The sequence below is a fragment of the Austrofundulus limnaeus genome, unplaced genomic scaffold (genome assembly GCF_001266775.1).
Source record: "Austrofundulus limnaeus strain Quisiro unplaced genomic scaffold, Austrofundulus_limnaeus-1.0 Scaffold43, whole genome shotgun sequence".
NCBI lineage: Eukaryota > Metazoa > Chordata > Actinopteri > Cyprinodontiformes > Rivulidae > Austrofundulus > Austrofundulus limnaeus.
In genome coordinates, this window is record NW_013952445.1 from 1,727,506 (window position 1) to 1,738,388 (window position 10,883).

Below are 10,883 nucleotides of genomic sequence, written 5' to 3' on the forward strand. Positions count from 1 at the left end.
AATTCAATTCAATTCAATTCCAAAATACTTTACTGATCCCAGAGGGAAATTAGATCTGTCAAGATTAATCTACCAAGTTACAGATGTGCAAGGAGATATACTTTGGCTAACATTACATGTACTGAATAACTATAGTGGCTAACTGGCAAAGTATTATTAAACAGTGTGTAAGTTGTGTGATAAAAACAACACTTACTATAAATGTGTCAAATAAAGATAAAAGCAAAGAAACAGATTAATAGCATGAGCTGAGTGAGATGAGATACTTGAAGTGAGTATTTCAAATTTAAAAGGATTTATAGTAGCGAGCAGGATTTCTTTCTATTCTGCTAATGCTTTTTATGACTTTGAAGCCTGTCAATACCCTTCATTTATTACTACTGTCCTATTTGTTTAAATCTAAGCAGTCAGAACTAAATTTTTTATTGGGTAAAATGTGAACACTGCACCAAAATAATGATACAGTCTTAATAAAAAAATCAATTAACTTTTACTGTTACAAATAACAAGTGAACCCTATAAAAATCAATATATAAACCTCAAACTTTAACATCACTCATATTACTTTTATTTGTAAAGATCACATTCAGTTTTCCAATAAAAATGAATTTACAGCAATTTTTTTCCTGTGATGGTTAAAAAATGATTCAATGACAGAACGGTCGTAATTAAAGCAACCTCAAACCTTACACACATAAATACAAGCAACCTAAAGGCGTACGTAAAATACAACTGGTATAGCAATTTAACTTTGATTGCAGCATGGTCATAAGCAAGAGTAAATTAACCCTTCACAATATTAAATAATTGTATTAGTCATAAAATAAGCTCAATAGTTACTGCTGAATCTGACCATTGTTTTGTCCGATTACCCGATTAATCGATATAATTACTAAAATAATCATCAGCTGCAGCCCTAATATAAACCCTCATAAAACTAGGATTTGTACATATTATAGAACACAGTCTTGTGATGTTGTGTCAAATGCATATGTCAGTTTGTTCAGTCCTTAAAATGGGACGYAGGATCTTTTTGGTCTTTAGAAGTTTGACATTTTCCTGAAATACACAGTGCACATAATAGATCTCTGCCAAGGCATGTGCTAAAAATGCCAGAGGTATTCATCATTTTTCAGTCTCTTAGGTTGGTAGTGAAAAGAAAAGTTGAACGAATATATAAATAAAAAGGATTAACTACATAAGTTATCCTTTCCACAACTAACCCAAAAAAATAACAACGCTGTTCCGACGTTAGTGGTTAAAGATTAGGGAGGTAGACGATGAATCTGGGGGGGGTTAAAAAAGTGAAGACTCTTTGCGTGGATCAAAGATGGGYGTTCAAAAGCACCAAATAAATTCAGAATAAACAACACAGTTGCTGACTGTATTACACTACACAGGTGCCGCACACCAAAGGGCCCACGTGCTGAGCGCTTGTTTGGGGTGGGGGGTGGGGGTAAAAATGGGCTACATCTGGCAGCCAAACAAGAGAAGAGAGAGAGAGAAAAAAATGATGGAGAAAGAGACATGGAGAAAAGGGATCAGGCAGAAGTAGGAAAAAAAAAGGAGAAAGCACTGTCAAATGAACAACATTCGTCTCCCATTCATCCCGTCCTTTACACAGCCCCACACTGTAACTGACTCAAATGTGTCTCTTCCTGCCTTCATTAATTTCTAATCTGGAATGAGACAGATTGAAGGATACCCAGATTAAACAGTGCAGTCAGACAGTCACATGTGACAAATAGGGCATTTTAAAAGACTGAGTGCAGGTATTAATAACCATAAAAATACAAGCCCTCCCCCTGCACTGACTGGCAAAGAACAAGAAACAACCAGGAGGGAGTTGAAGCGGAAATCTTCTGTTAAAGGGACAAAAACCCACATTTATCCATCTCTGTCAGTGCTGGAGCTTCTTTTTTTTWAAATAAATGAGCATGACAAGCTTTTTTTTACGGCAAGTGTGTTATTGGAAGGGTTTACAGTGAGGAAAAAGATGGATGAGGCAGTGGGTGAAAAGATCAACGATATTCTTGAGCAATCGTCACACACAATTTGCAAGTAGCTTCGTTTTGTAGGGACACAATTGAAATGGGAAAAATAAAAAGATCCCAAAAGACTGTTTTGTGTCGCATTGAATTATTTGGACACAATCTTTGCACAATGCTGTAGCATAAAACTCTCACTAATACTCAAAAGTGAAATTATAAACTTCAAAGGATGGTGATAGGGATCAAAAAATCTTTTGAATCCTCAGAATGGTCTTTAGAGCAGGTGGCTCTGTAAGTCCTGCTGACCAATGCTTTGTGTGAGATGTTATTTTCAGCAGTCGCTAAAGAAAATATGAACAAATAGGTTCATTTACTCAAACAATGGAAGGTTTCCACAGACAAAAAAATTGTTTCTAAAGTTTTAAAAATAAAGAAGTTCCAGGTACTTTAGTATTTTTCAATGTCTGTATTTTACTGCTTCATGCAAAATATTATTTTATTTGCAGGATTTAAAACATATGATTCAAAACAGAAACCTAGACGCAAAAACAAACAAAAAAATTTCCAAAAGGAGAACTCTTTTACCGTTAATGTCCCTGACTTGTTGCTCGTTATAAAACATTCCTCGCCTGTTTAAGCAGCTATTAACAATTTAAATAACCCTGACCCGGAGGACGTGCTCTGGCTCTCTTGTTAAAGATTCCCCATCCCCAAAGGTCCATTTAACAAGCCCATTATTGCATTACATTACATTTACATCAGCACCAAAGAACTACTTCCTCTAATGTAACTCCAGATTCGAGGGGAAAAATTAATGAACATATAAGGACTTATTTTTCAATACACAACAAAAACAGCCTAATCTAAACATTCTACCTCCTGGTTTTCAGGTATAAATAATAATAATAATAATAAATCATATTAAGTGTCTACAAACAACGCAATCTGTAACTGTAAAAGAAGCAACGTCAAATAAAAAGTTGGAACAAAACAATTTATCTTATATGAGTTTTGGACACAGTTGAAGGAACTATTTATGAAACGGATAAAAATTAGCGGCCATCTTGATAGTTTTAGGAAAACATGTTAACCTTATTTAGAACATTCTTGCTTAATGAACATGTTTTTTTAAGTTAAGGGGAAAAATAAAGATAAGTTAAAACCTTTAAAGATGTGGCAAACTACAAGGCTTTTCCCACTAGCTTATAAAGCTCCATATTTGTATTCTTGTACGCACAGCTGTTAAAAAAACAACAGATTTTCTTCATGGTGCCTTGCCTGCAATAATGATTTTGAATTTTTTTCTTTATGAGGGTTTGGGCCAAATGCGTAAAAGAAAACAAACTAAAAGTTTCAAACATCCGGGTAAACCTGCTGTCCTCTTTTTGATTTCAGTGCCGAGGAACATTTTTTGTACAGCTCCCAACAAACTAACATTTTGTTCACATTATTTTGTGAGGAACTTGAAGTACGTTTTTGGTGCAAAATGTCATAAAAATGGACTAATTTAAGTGGAGTGGCTTCACAGCTGACAAATGTTTTYCTTTGATGAAGCAGAGTGTGCCATTTTTCCTAATATTTAACAAACTGAACTGTCACAGAGGAGAAAAGTGACTCCTGATTGTAGTTTCAGCTGCTCAATAACCCAAAGCGTAGAAACCTATTAAATGTATCCACTTTAATCGACAACTTTTGTGTTTTTACACAATTACTGTATGCTTAGAGCAGTGGTTCCCAATCTTTTTAGACTTGTGTACCCCCTGAGCCATTTTGTCATACCACTAGTACCCCCCCACCCCGTCAAACGTAATGATGATTCTCCAAAACTATACAGTGGTTTGCAAAAGTATTCATACCCCTTGAACTTTTCCATATTTTGTCACATTACAACCACAAACATAAATATATTTCACTGGAATTTAATGTGAAAGACCAACACAAAGTGGTATAMAATTGTGAAGTGGAAGCAAAATTTTACATGAATCAAAACATTTTTTACAAATAAAAAACTGAAAAGTGCGATGTGCAAAATTATTCAGCCCCCCTGAGTCAATACTTTGTGGAGCCACCTTTTGCTGCAATTACAGCTGCAAGTCTTTTAGGGTATGTCTCCACCAGCTTTGCACATCTAGTGACTGCAATTCTTGCCCATTCTTCCTTGCAAAACAGCTCAAGCTCAGTCAGATTGGATGGAGAGCGTTTGTGAACAGCAGTTTTGAGATCTTGCCACAAATTCTCAATTGGGTTTAGGTCTGGACTTTGACTGGGCCATTCTAACACATGAATATTCTTTTTTTTAAACCACTCCATTGTAGCTTTGGCTTTATGTTTAGGGTCGTTGTCCTGCTGGAAGGTGAACCTCCGCCCCAGTCTCAAATCTTTTGCTGACTCCAACAGGTTTTCTTCCAAGATTGCCCTGTATTTGGCTCCATCCATCTTCCCATCAACTTTGACCAACTTCCCGGTCCCTGCTGAAGAGAAGCACCCCCAGAGCATGATGCTGCCACCACCATATTTGACAGTGGGGATGGTGTTTTCAGAGTGATGTGCAGTGTTCTTTCTCCGCCACACATAGCATTTTGCATTGTGGCCAAAAAGTTCAATTTTGGTCTCGTCTGACCAAAGCACCTTCTTCCACATGTTTGCTGTGTCCTCAACATGGCTTCTGGCAAACTGCAAACGGGACTTCTTATGGTTTTCTTTTAACAATGGCTTTCTCCTTGCCACTCTTCCATAAAGACCACATTTGTGTAGTGCACGACTAATTGTTGTCCTGTGGACAGTTTCCCCCACCTGAGCTGTGGCTCTCTGCATTTCATCCAGAGTCACCATGGGCCTCTTGGCTGCCTCTCTGATCAGTGATCTCCTTGTTCGGCCTGTAAGTTTAGGTGGACGGCCTTGTCTTGGCAGGTTTACTGTGGTGCCATACTCTTTCCATTTCTGGATGATGGATTGAACAGTGCTCCGTGAGATGTTCAAAGCTTGGGAAATCTTTTTATAACCTAAGCCTGCTTTAAACTTCTCCAAAACCATATTCCTAACCTGTCTGGTGTGTTCTTTGGACTTCATGATGCTGTTTGCTCCCCAATATTCTCTTAACCAACATCTGAGGCCGTCACGGAGCAGCTGTATTTGTACTGAGATTAGATTACACACAGGTGGACCCTTTTGAGTCATTAGCAGTCATCAGGCAACTTCTGAATGCAATTGGTTGCACTCAGGGAAAAGGGGGCTGAATACTTTTGCACGTCGCACTTTTCAGTTTTTTATTTGTAAAAAATGTTTTGATTCATGTAAAATTTTGCTTCCACTTCACAATTGTATACCACTTTGTGTTGGTATTTCACATTAAATTCCAGTGAAATATATTTATGTTTGTGGTTGTAATGTGACAAAATATGGAAAAGTTCAAGGGGTATGAATACTTTTGCAAACCACTGTAATGTACAACAGATGATTATTGAACGAAATTTATTTATTTCACCCTAGAACGTTTAATTCTAAGGCATTTTATTATTTTCAAATCAAATTAAACGTAAATACGTTGCCTTGAAATTGAACATGTAATTAAATAAATAAACCAGGTAACGGCAGGTGCAGGAAGCAGCGGCGTCCAAAATAGCCTTTGAAGATTATTTTTTGATTGAATTTGTTTAGTGAGAAAAGGGGAAGCTATCATACGACTTTTTTCTTCTTCTGCTACCTTTCATTTAATTTGTGATTGTATTTTGTTGTATATAGAATATGTTTTTTAGATAAATACATGAATAAATCATATTATATGGAGATAGAAATACATCAAATACCCCAAATGAGCAAATTTCGCAAGATTCTGTGTTTTATTACATTTTGTGTAAATTTCGTGATTTCTTTTGCATTTTCCACATTGTGGAAATCATAGGGYCCTACATATATCAGTCCTATTTTTATTTATTTTTACACACCTGGGAAATTTTTCCACATACCTCCTGTAATTTGCTCACGTACCCCAAGAGGTACACATACCCCTGGTTGGGAATCACTGGCTTAGAGAACTGTTGTAACTGTTGTTTTAGAGGAATGAAAGATGCAAATCATGTTCGACCATGCTATCCATAAAATACATTTGCCATCTCTTTCTGGAGTAAGATGTCGTAGAACACTTTTAAATGAGATGTTTTTTCTCAGATGTGATAATATCCCAAAGATCCTCAACAATAAAAATAACACAGACAGTATGGAGGTTAGCACTGTCACAGCAAGAAAATCTCCAGATCACAACTCTGTTGTTTTTTTTTTTTTTTTTAAAGGTTCTTATCATTTTAAAAGCATTAATTAATTTCAAAGAAGCATGAGTAAGCAAAATGTTGCAAACAAGTCTGGCAGTGCTTAGATATCTAAGTCCAAGGAGGCATCTAATTGGATTTATAATCTATTTTACAAAAGCTTTGTCATAGCAGGTACAAACTTTCTGAAAAAAAAAAGTCTCTCTGAGTGAGGCAGCTGCTCTCGCTGTCCCCAGAGCCGAAAAGGTACAAGACCTGACAGTGGTGTGCTCTGAGGCTCAGCAAAGCTCCTTTTCATTAGGCAGTTGAAACCACTTTGTGAAGGTTACCACACACACTTATATCTGAACACAAGCCACACACGTCAACAAACGAGGTGTGGAATCCCAGGAGAGGGCTGAGGGGACGTAAGGAGGGGCCTGATAAATGTTAGACCATACATTTTTCCTTCCCTTCAAACTCTGTCAGCCACGCGCACATACACACACAAAAGCACACAGCAGCAGTCAACTTATATGCCTGTGAGGCCCAGGCAGAAAAAAAGTTACCTGTCTTTGTACACTTTTCAGAAAAAAGCTTTCATAAGGACTTCCCAAGTCTACAATTGCATGGTGACACACTTTCATCACCCCCCCTTAATGTTTTACCCACATTGGGATCTAGTCGTAATGTTTAGCCCACAGGCCGTCAGGCTAGCACATTTGAACTAAGCGATAGCTCCAAATAAAATTTAAAAAGGTGCCAACCGTTTAGTCACATGGGGGCATGTAACACCTCAGCGCTCAGTTTTCTTTAACAGAAGGATTGCTTTTAATGACAACTACTATTGCATGGTTATCAGAAACTCAGAACCTAGGAAGGGAAACATTAAACAGAAGATGATTCTTCAAGGATGCATTGTCCTTACACATGGATGTTTTTCACTTTATCATCAATTTTACTTTACACTCTAAAAAAGGTAACGTTTAAAGAGCAGACAAGGCAATATAGTGAGCACCTAAAGTCCCAAACCGAGGGATATTAGGTGTCGGTTAAAGCTGGCCTAGCTCGGTCTATCCTGACTTAGCCCCTGAATCGGCCCTTCCCCTCACATGCGTTTGAGTCGCGGTGGGCAGTCAGGGTGAATTTCTGGGGCCTTTCTTCATTTTGCAAGGCAGTGTTTTATTCATCGCCTGAGCCCTGACCCTGCAGAGCTCCTGTTCTGACAAATCACTTCTGATTAAGACAGATCTCTGTTAGCCAGCCACTCAACTTGGCTTATTCATCATTCCAGAGAATTTCCTTCGGTACTCTAACATCCCTCCTCCTCCCAGCTCGTTTGCCTGTCCATCAGACCGAAGCAAGGCACAAAAGAAATTTCCGTTGCTGCTTTAAATGGCTGATTATAGACAATTGGTGGACGGAGAGACGTAAGGACGTCTTATGGGTGATAAGACGCAAGTTTAATGGGTATAAATGACCAAGCTTGTAGGAAAGCAGCTGGTAATAAAACCATTTGTGTAAAGCTGCACCCGGGTGGAGAGACTGAAAGCTACATGTTCCCTCCATTTGAAATCCCCCTCCTCTTTTCCTTTAACCTCAACCTCAAAGTCAAATTCACAAATCACCAGATTTACATGTGTTTCAAACAGCAGAGCCTGCTTGTACTATTTAATAAAAATTGATGAAGCTTATAAAGAAAAACCTTGTTTTAAACTTGTGAAATTACATACATTCCCAAGGACATTAAGCCAAAAGAATTTGACATATTCAATCAAATATTACACAGTTTTCCTTCTGGTAGCAACGACTTGTATCAAAACATTTAACGTATTAAAAATGCAGCTGTGAAAAAAAGTTCTACACTCGCAGAAATTACAGCCGACTCATTCGTGCCAAAGCATCAAGACGGGCACAAAGCTATTGTGTTAATATGTCTAACAAACCAAATTAAATTAACATGAACAACAACCCTACTGGTGGCAAAGGGCTGAGAGAAAGCAGGATTGAGTGGAGAATGGGGGTTCCTACGAGCAAATTGCTTGGACTTAATCAACCAGTCTCACTGAACCATCCAAATGAAAACTAATGGACTTGGATGCTTGCAGTGATTGCCCCACGTTCAACAATGCATGGGCAGGAGCAATACTTTCTGAGCTCTTCAATTAAAAAGCCGGGAATTTCTACAGACGGCTGGTCCGCATATACACCTTATTCCACAACCACTCAAGATTGGTCAATTGTGAAGCTCAAACAGAGCTGACTTATTAAATCCATTTTAAGCAATGGAAAATGTGTTTTTTCCCCCTTATGGGTTGATTAAACTTGGCCAAATTTGTAAAAAATAAAAAATGTATGAAGTGCAGAATTAAAAACTCGTGTCCGAATGAGCTAATTTGTGAATGCATTATTCATAGTGCTGACATTTGTGTCACACAATTGTGCTGCCCACATGCAACTAAAATAAAAAAGTAATGATAATAGTGCATGAATAACAAAAACAACAAACACCGCCACATTAAACTTTATTCAACCTAAACAATAAATCCAGAACTTGAGTGCCACAATTTAAATGATTAGATTTTATTATAAACTGAGCAGTTGTATAAACGGTGGAGCTGCAGCATGATGCACTGCTGTAGCATCACGACCACATGGAAACGAAGGATTAAAACGTACAACAGTACAAAAACCCAGTCTTTATATAAAAGACGAACATCTGTAAGTCTTATAATACATGAACTAAACCAGTTGTACCAGGACTATGAAGATGTTTAAAAAAATAAAGAACTGCAAGGAAAAACAACTTGTCCACTGGTTCTAATCAAACACAGCGTCTGATTTAACAACCGCAAGTGATTACCGAGGAAGAAAAGTTTGCCAGTTTGTCAGAAATGGACTTCGGGAGGCATTCTGGAGGCAGGAGAAGAAGAAAGAGAAAACTCAACGCTCCTCTGATTCGAATTTAACAGTTTAGGAGCGTTAATCATCACATTACTGTTGATTAAAGGCTGTCACGTCTCTAATCAGAAACTTGACAGGCAGATCAAAGTGCGAAACACAAATTTCTTGCCTTTTAATTATCTGTACAACACCACACCTCGGGCAGCTCTTCCCTGCCTATCTCCTCAAACTCGGTGAAAGACTGCGAAAGGAGATCTAACATTTCACAACAGTTCATTATCCAACAAAAACTGGAGAGGAAAAAAAACCCACACACACCAACATCACACGCACCAAATCTTTAAGGCTTCGTGATTAGTGAAGACCTGTGGGAGGGAGGCCCGCAATTTTCCTTATTAACATGTCCTGAATTGGAACACCTTAATTATGTTTGTCAAAATCGGACTTGACGTCAAGCTCATTTGCATGTTTTGACAGGTCCTGTTGGGAGGCTCCCACAATGCCGAGCGCTAGAAGAATTTGTCACCGTTAAACCCCTACCGGTAAAGGCTTTTGTTGGTAAATGAATGATACAACTTGTTAAATGCCCACCCGAACCCACTGAAGAACTGAGGCAGACCCACAAAGGAAGCTCTAGTCTGTCCAGATCATGGTTTGATCACAATTCCTGTCGGAGCAAATGGAGACGCAATGTTTTCATGAAGACACTACAAAAATGTTGGCACTGTTTCTAGGCTTTTGATTGCTTTCAGTAAAACAATAGACTCCTACATAGACCACGCCCTTCTTTCCTTCAATTAACACCTCACTGAATTAATACTTGTCGAGCCAATAAAATGTGTGCAAACAAATAACCAGTGGGAGACCAAAACTGTCAACAGGGATTTAGAGGTGGGAGAAAAATAAAACCATGAAACTGAAGCATCAAATATAAATCAAAACTGAAGGTGAAGACAATTAGAAAGACAAACAATGATGATTTTTCTCAAACTTTAAATGTATCAATACTAAGAAAAGAACAAAAAGAAGCTGTGTGAAAGCCTGAATTTGGTTGCTCCATAAACCCCAATTTAATCTGTCAATGAAGCTCAGTTTTTATTAATGTTATTGGTTTGTATTCTAGATTTAGGCACAACAAAATCATGAATAGAAAACTTATATTCAGTATACATATGAAAAAATCTTTTTCTTTAAAATGGTGAATTGGTAAACTGGTGAATAACTAAATACTGAAGTAATCATACTTGATAAAAAACTACAAAATAATTGGTTATATCTGCTGAACTGTTCAAATCCAACTAATATATAATATTAAAAAAATGACATTTTCAACAATAATTGCCTCATGGTTTAATTGTGACAACACCTTTCTCCGATTTAAAATGCATAGATATGTGAAAGCACACTGGACTCTTCTGTTTGACTAAGATATCAAAAGAGCTAGATGTTAATGTTAGATAAACCTCGTTATTCCCAACTTTTGTAATACTAAAACTGGCTCTTATACTGCAGTTTAAATATAAAAAACAGCAGACACAAAATCAAACCCAGTTTAATTAGAAAAGGTGCTAATTTATTCACTTTTGCCTCTTTAACTAAACAATACACAACAAAATCCTCAAAGGGATCCATGATTTGTTGTAACATTAGACTTTATTTAATAAACATATATTTTAACTGTAAAATAAAGACTGTAAAAATACCGTAGGCTGTTTAGTTTTTATATTTTTAAACTAAAAGTTTA

The 10,883-nt window shown here is 37.3% G+C and overlaps 1 protein-coding gene across 4 annotated transcripts in view; it reads right to left on the bottom strand.

The window, feature by feature from the left end:
- vti1a (vesicle transport through interaction with t-SNAREs 1A) overlaps nucleotides 1-10,883 on the bottom strand; it is a 120,045-nt gene that overhangs the window by 43,791 nt on the left and 65,371 nt on the right. The gene's annotated exons all lie outside the window — the stretch shown is intronic.